We start from the raw sequence: 8,786 nt of genomic DNA on the forward strand, positions 1-8,786 counted from the left end.
TTCACCCAGCAGAATCTCCTCAAAAATCCCGAAAAGGAGGTCTGTGCCTTTGACAACGCAGACATTGCGGCTTTGAGAGCTTCCGGCGCTTTCCCTGATAACACGGTCTTTAGACCGTTCGATCGGATGTTTCTTCCGCTGAATGGGTTTGCTTTCCAGCATATCCTTTTTCGCTAGGTCTTCGATACCCTTTTCCTGAATTCATGATGCAATTCTTTCGAACCACCGGCATCTCTTTTGCTCAAACCATGCCCATGGTTTGGAGAGTATTAATTGTACTTAACCAAATCAAAAACCTTCATTGCCCCGACCTCTGCATCGAGGATTTGCCTATTGCTTATCGCCTCCGATCTCACGGCTCTTGCTGGTTCTTGCTTTTCTCGACCTCTAGCAAACCCCTTATTCTTAAAGCCACCAAAAACGAAGACGGATGGCAACGCAAGTTTTTCTTTGTCAAACGAGACTCCATTGCTGAGGGTGCCAATCTTCCGGTGGAGTGGTTAACCACCGGTAGGGTTATAAATATTCTCATGGACCGTTTGGTTTTTATCTTCTACTAATATCCTTCTTTTTTATCCCTATGCAGTGAATTTCAAGGAAGTAGCTCCCCCTACCGCCGAATCAGAAGAAAGAGTCAACACTGTTTACCGATTACCTGCAATAGACAGGACCTTCACCACACACGTCCCGAGTTCCAGTCAATACTCGTCATCTGAAATGTCTGGTAAGGATTACTTTTAAAATAATTAGCTAACACAGTATAATAATAAAATGAAGAGTAATAATGATGTAAAACTTTTCCCTTTATGCAGCACCGGCCAAGATCCCTGAAGTCTTTGACCTCGACGAGTTGGACAGTTATTCTGATCAGGTTCAGGTCAAGAAGGAACCTAGTCCCAAGGCCACAGCCTCATCCAAACCCAGCAGCTTGTTCCCAAACCTTCACCGGCTACCAAGCCCCGAGTTCAAGTTCCCGCAAAAGGAAGGAGCCTGATTCTCCTGTCATTTCTGACACCTTTCCTTATGAGAAGCACGGGTTCATTGAAGCTAGCGGGTTTATGACTTCCTTTCTTAACCAGGTTAGTATTCTCATATTATATCCTGCGGCTTACATCATTTACAAAGATTTATTAGTACCTGTCCTCTTACCTTCGCAGGGTCTTGAGTGTCTGGTTCACCTACATCAAGAATCCTGCAGGCTTAACAAGACGCTTGAATCCAAGCTAAAGGAAGCAGAAATCACAATCTCTGATCAAGGCATGATTGCAGCCGCCAAATCCCGTCATTACGAGGAGAAATTCAAAGCTATGACTCAAGAACACCAGACTGCTCTCAACAGAGCTACTCTTCAAGCCCAGGCCGATCTTGAAGCTGTCCATATGCAACATGAACAGGATATGGTCAGCTACCGGGAAAGCCTTATGAGTTCCGTCGTCATTTCTCTTCTCCAAGCCAGGTTGAAGATGGCCCATGAAGCCAAAGCATTAGGTTTTGAATGCCCTTCTTGGGACGTCGGTGCTTGGGAGACCAAGCTAAAGAACCTTGGCGGCCCTTCTTCTAAACCAGCTATCGCTGAATCTTCCAAAGCAGTTGAAAAAGCAACCCATACTGAAAAGGATGCTGAGGAGGATCCCAAGACGGATGCTGTTGAAATCATTATGGACGAAGAAGATACTGCCCCCTAAAGTTTATTTCCTTTAAATTGTTTGAACTATTTTATGAACAATTTTCATTTTTGTATCGAAACAATTTGATAGTCGAAGGTGGATGGGTCCTGGGTTTCAGGATGAAACCTTCGGTTATCAACTAGTATTGATTGTTTCAAGAATAATTTCATCTTTCATTTTTCTTGCTATTATTTTTCGTCTCTCTTAGTATAAATCTTAGCTTTTCAAAAATTTTGTATTGTTATCTTATGGAAATATCCTGATCAATATGCTTAGCAATATATTGTAAAAACTGTTATTAGATAATTCCTTCAACTTCGTAGAAAGATTTTTAAAAAGTGAAAAACAGTCCACTTTCCAAAACCTGTTTTGATAATACCTGGGTGATCAAAGTTTCAAACTGGTATTAGTTTCAAATATTTTGAGAAGTATTTTGAAAATATATTTTGAGAATATATCCCGAGAATTGATCCTAATCAGGATGTTTAACCTTTTACCCAACCTAGTATTATCAAAAACTCAAACGACGTTTACAAAGGAAAGATCATACCAGGAATAGGATATAACCCTATTATCAAACCTCAATTCCTTTGCAACTTTTCCAATGAAGATGTCCCCTGTGTGAGATACTTAGTGCATTAGTTCCGAGCCTTACTCTTTGAGCTTTACATCATTGCTTTAGTGGGAATGTCCCCTGTGTACAATGTCTTCAAACACTTAAAAATCTTCTGGATATCAGTTCCCATTGTATAGACAATTTTTCATGTTACAGGGGTAAAACCCAAGAATGTACTGGAGATAAATTCCTTGTATCCTGGTGAAAATCCCAAATTTTCATGCGCTACAGGCGGGAGTGTATAAACTCCAAGACTTAGAAAGGTGAAAACCTTTAAACCTTAGAGAGTATGAAAATACCCTTTCGTGAGAGAGGGTGATCAATCCTCATATACCTTTAGGATTCAGGATATAGCCAACAGTAACGAAATTGTCAGCCACTTTTACATGGACTGGTCCCGCCACCTTGAACTATCCCTGAATAACTTGCGCTCCAGGCGGAGTGTTTAATCCCAATTCGGAAGAAAGGTGAATACCTTTAAACCTATGAAGGGATCAGGATCCCTTGTACGTGAGAGAGGGGGCCAATCCTCTAATCTTCTGAAGTATCCCGAGTGAGCATCCTGGAGCTATATCCCAAAGCATATACTGCAAAACATCCTTACACAAAGGTGGGTGTTAGCTTGGCTAACACCCCTCCAATGCTTAAGTTAGTATTGGGTTTCAAAGAATAAATTAAACCAAACATATTTAAAATAGATAGAATTCATACCATCCTGAGTTAGAAATTAAATTCTAAACTCACTTGAAATAAAGCTTAAGGTGTATAGCTGTAAGTCCCCGTAACGCATGCGGATCGTAACAGAATCGTCGATCCAACCTAGAGTGCGGAATCCTCTAGATCAGATTTCACAGAAAAACGAGTAGAATAAGAATCAAGAACACGATACACTTTCAATCCGGTCTTCTATTGATTATCCAACACGAAGTTTACAATCAATTCAAGACCCAAGAAATCTCTCAGCCAATCTCTGTAGATTTCTCTAACTCTCTCTCAATATCTCTAAATGTCTAACCTAAACCCTAATGCCAAGCCTTGTATTTATAGTACAAGCTTTGCACATGGGCTTTGGTCTGGGCCAGGCCACTCTCCAAGCCCATAACACTAAATAACTCCCTAACCAATAGTGCTAAGCCCAATACAAAATATCCAAAGACTAAATAAACAAACTATTAAGCTATTGACACAAAACATGCACTAACAAACTCCCCCTTGACAATAGCTTCATAGTGTAACTTTGTCTTCAAACATCTTGCAGTCTTTTGGTCTTTGGATAGCGTCAGCTACACACAGTTTCTGACACCAACAAACTCCCCCTTAGCTGATGCTTCCAATCTCCAAAATTTTCATTCGTTGTAGATCAGCGAACTAGCAATCTTTGGTTAAGCAAGTATCTTCAAATCTACCAATCTCTTTCTTTGCAATGTAGTAGAAGGATCCTACCATGCATCTTCACACATCTTCACTTCATTCTCAATCTGCACTTTACTTGAATTCTGCACTTCATTTTGATAACTGCATCAATCTGTTTAGAAACACAAGCAAGTACCTCGAAAAACCATTAGCCTTTTTCACATTTAAAGATAAACCAATATTTTATCTTATCATGCAAAAACAACTACCTGTCAGTTCAAAATGGGAGATCTTTTAAAAGGAAAATCTTTTTTGGTATTTTTGATATTTTTCAACACAAACTAAACTAACTAAACTAAAAGATATTTACAATACTTCTTTTTGTGAGTATCATGTGCAAGAAGATCATATCAGCACAATCAAACTGTTCTCACACTATTAATCAATTCTTTATTTAATTTTTCGTGAAAAGCAGTTCAAGACGATTACCAGTATGTTTGTCCATCTAAACAAAATGCATGAACATTTCAAGTACCATTACCGTATGATACGTTAAGGTAATTTTATTATACCGAAATACAAGCGTGTCCCACTTCAGGATGTACCCCCGCAATCAAGGTATGCACAAAGATTCATCGTAGTAGGTGAGTATACTGAATTCATCCGTTTAGTTTTTCAACGATAGATAATTGGTGAACAGGTCAGTACTTCCGTACAGCAGAGAGACCAAAATATCTTATCGAGGGCTAAGACAGATACCATTTTTGGTACGAATTGTGCATTTTGCACTTATTGAATGACTCTCTTTGAGAGCTATTTTCAGGGTTTTGGCATTTTTAGCTCTTTTAAGATATCCTGGGTGTGTCTAGGTCAGCATGTATCTGGATGCAGCAGAAGGACACCCATGATATCCCCGGATGAGATAACAGTATAAAGACCCAAAACTTCAGATTTTGGCAATCTATCAACGCAAGAATTAAGGTCATTAAACCATACACCACTGATGTGTTCCCCACTCATACTCAGTGCTTTTAGGTTTATATCACTTTGGTAAGTTGATTATTTCATGCTTTTGCCTACTGGTACATCATATGATGAAGCTGCTATCACACTTAAGCAATTTTGGTTCAATTTCAGTGTGACAGTCTAATTTGCTGATGTACTATCATTTCTTCTTTTTCACACCATGAACTCATTTTTGATTTTCTATTTTTTATGTTTTTGATTTTTCAATTTTTAAAAGTTTACAACTTACTCCCCCTAAACTCACGCACTATCTAAACTCTTTTTGGCTTAGAGGAATTTCCCCCCCTAAATTTTTGTTTTTATGGAGTAAGTTTTAAAAACACAAATTTAAACACATACAGACTCCCCACTTTAAATCTGACTAAAGTTTTTTTTTTCACGTTTAACACATCAAAACTATCACAAAAGTAAATAGTTCGTTACCCATGTTAACCGACTATTCACCTCAGATGCTTTACAGGAATAACCACTGTCGAACACATCAACAGTCCTTCTTGGTCATCCTGCATTCACTCAACAACTCAGTTAGTTTTGAGAACCCAAGCCCTGATGGTCTTGGGTTTTCCGTATTCATCCAATACAGGAACATCCATCCAATATCCATCACTCCCCAATGGAGTCTTGGATTGCTTATCTTGATACCTTCTTCTCCCATTATTATACCATGAATTTTGAAAAAAATTTGGATGTTGTTGAACATTTGAGTTACCAAAACTCCTATGTTCGTTTCTTCTTTGAAAATTTCGATTACCAGAATTCTGGTATCGATTTTGATATCCAAAACTTTTATTTTGACTTAGAAAACGATTTGATTTACCATTATAATGACTAAACTGTGGAGAAATACTTCGTGGTCTATCAAATCTTTTCGAAGTTGAAGGTTTTGATTGAGATTCAGGTTTCTTAGCTTGACAACTAGTTTTTACACTGTTGCTTGACCCAACCTGATTCCCAACCTTAACCTCATCAACCTTTTGCTTACCTTTCTTCAAAGGACAACAACTCGCCACATGTCCTTTGTTGTGACATTTAAAACAGGATCTTTTCTTATAAGTTTTCTTTTTGTTTGATCCCTTTTTAAATGAGTTGGTCTTTTTGTCTTCAGTATCCTCATCCACTTCATGAGGTGTACTGTTAGACCCAACAGATTCTTTCAAAGAAACTGGACTATTTGGCAAGTCCACGGATATCGGATCCACTACTGCTTGTGTAGTGGCAACAAAATCAGCTAGCTCATCTTCACTTGGTAAAAATGAGTATTCTTGATTTCCAGAAGATGAAGCTTTTGTATACCCCACCCCTGTTTTATCATTACTCTTTTTTAAACCTTTTTGAATTTGAGTTCTGACTAACGAAGAATTCCCAAAGTTGTGTAACTTCCCCTGAAGTTCTACAATTTTGGCTTGTGCATCAGCCAATTCTGTGCACTTTTCTGAAAGCTCGTTAGTCTTTTCTTTCACAGTTTCACGAGCCAAATCAATGACCTGTAACAGTTCATTGACTTTGCTTGTTAGACTGCTAATTTCTTGTTCATTTGATTTGAGTTTATCTAAACAATTTGACTCTCGTGTAATCAAAAGAACATTTGACTCTTTTAACTTTTCTAATTCAGCTAACAGGATTTTGTTTTGCTCCGATAGTCTGTCAACTTTACCCTGTAGTTCAGTGCAATTAAGACATGTATGACTTACAGGTTGTGATGTTACCTTCACCTCTGTTGCAAGTTCATTCACATCTTTCAAGCCCTTTGAAACTTCTGCATCCTTCTTCTCAGCAGTTTCCTTATCAGCTTTCATCTTTTCAACCTCAGCAGCTACTTCTCCTATCTTCACAGCTGCAAACTCAGCAACCAATGCTTGATCACAAGTATTCACTTTTGATGAGATCTGATAACGTTTTTCCAAGGCTTCCCACAACTCTCTAGAAGTCCCATACATCTTGAAGGTATGTTTAACATTCTCAGGCAAGGACATCTTTATTGCTGCGAAAGCTTTCTTCTCAGCATCAACCAACTGTTTCTCAGATTCATCCATCTCATTATAAGAAATAACTTTAACTCTTCCTTCAACACGACGTGTAGGAGCAACATATCCATCAATCATACAGCTCCACATTCTTGTATCTTCACTCTTCACAAATGCCTCAAACTGCTCTTTCCAGTCATCATATTCTTTGACGTTTTTAAGCTTAGGCCAGTTTTTAGCAACCTCACTAGCATTATCCTTCTTAGCCATCCCGCAGCGTAAAAGTTTAAATGAATTTTGGCAACCTGTGTCCAAATCCAAATCTAACTCCTCTACTGGTCCTTTTCAAGCTTTTACCGTAAGCGAACTGATAAAACCGTACAAATATTTTTCCGAAAACTGTTTTTACCAAATTATACCGTTAGATTCGTCTCGAAATTACGATTCCAATGATATATAATGTCAAAAACCTGTTTCGGTGTAAACGGTTTGTCCTAAAAATCCAAGGATCCCAACGGTGCAAACGGTTTGTCCAGATGAGTTACGGATAGTTCTCTAAACACGAAACAGTGAAATTTTTCTTACGCAAGCCCAGAAAAATTCCACCCCTTCCGAAATGAGCAGAATTGATCCGTAATGGTCCGAAATGGACTATGTTTATCCGAAATGAGACCTGTTAATCCGAAATGAGCACCTTGCAATCCGAAATGAACCCCTTACAATCCGTAATGGTCCGTAATCCTTTGATTTATCCGAAATCTAGTCCGAAATCAAATCAATCTGATCCGAAATCAACTGCTTTATCCGAAATGCAATCCGAAATCCAAGCAGAAGATCCGTAATAGTCCGAAATTGCTTGTTTCTGATCCGAAATGCAGTATTTTGGTCCGAAATAACTGATTTTCAGTCCGAAATCCAAGTCTTCTGATCAGTAATGATCCGTAATACTTGATGTTTATCCGAAATCCAAGCTTTTTGATCAGTAATGGTCCGAAACGCTTGAATTTTATCCGAAATCAGCAGCAGAACTCAAGAACAGCCTTCAAAAACGTCCAAATCTTCGATTTTTCTGTAGAAAACGATTCTGAACCAAGCCAATCAAGAGCCGAAAGCTCTGATACCAAATGTAAATCCCCATCACGCGTGCGGATCGTAACAGAATCGTCGATCCAACCTAGAGTGCGGAATCCTCTAGATCAGATTTCACAGAAAAACGAGTAGAATAAGAATCAAGAACACGATACACTTTCAATCCGGTCTTCTATTGATTATCCAACACGAAGTTTACAATCAATTCAAGACCCAAGAAATCTCTCAGCCAATCTCTGTAGATTTCTCTAACTCTCTCTCAATATCTCTAAATGTCTAACCTAAACCCTAATGCCAAGCCTTGTATTTATAGTACAAGCTTTGCACATGGGCTTTGGTCTGGGCCAGGCCACTCTCCAAGCCCATAACACTAAATAACTCCCTAACCAATAGTGCTAAGCCCAATACAAAATATCCAAAGACTAAATAAACAAACTATTAAGCTATTGACACAAAACATGCACTAACAATAGCATTCCAAGATCTCGGTAGCATATCCCCTTTCATATTCTTGAGTCTATATGCTCATTTCCCTGCTTCTGATTCAACTTCATATGGTCCTTCCCATTTTGGAGCTAGCTTGCCATCGGCAGGATTAGTGGTATTCTGAAAAGCCTTTCTTAACACCCAATCTCCAACCTTAAATATTTTGGTCCTGATATTTTTGTTATATGCTCTGGATATTCTTTGTTGATATGCTGCCATCCTTAGCCTTGCTGCATCTCTTTTTTCATCTATAGTATCCAAATCTTGACACAAGGCTTCAGGATTCTGTTTAGGATCACTTAGGGTAGATCTTGCAGTAGGTATTGTCATTTCCGTTGGAATCATTGCTTCTGCTCCAAATACCAAGGAAAATGGGGTTTGGCCTGTTGCGTTCTTTACCGTTGTCCTATCAGCCCACAAAACAAAGGGTAATTCTTCTGCCCATCTTCCTTTTTTGGTTCCAAGCCTCTTCTTTAAGTTATTGACAATTATCTTGTTTGAGGATTCTGCTTGTCCATTCGCTTGAGGATGTACTGGAGTAGATGTTATCATTTTGATTCCCCAACTCTTGCAAAAGTCAGTAGT

The sequence above is a fragment of the Helianthus annuus genome, chromosome 14 (genome assembly GCF_002127325.2).
Source record: "Helianthus annuus cultivar XRQ/B chromosome 14, HanXRQr2.0-SUNRISE, whole genome shotgun sequence".
NCBI classification, from domain to species: Eukaryota; Viridiplantae; Streptophyta; class Magnoliopsida; order Asterales; family Asteraceae; genus Helianthus; species Helianthus annuus.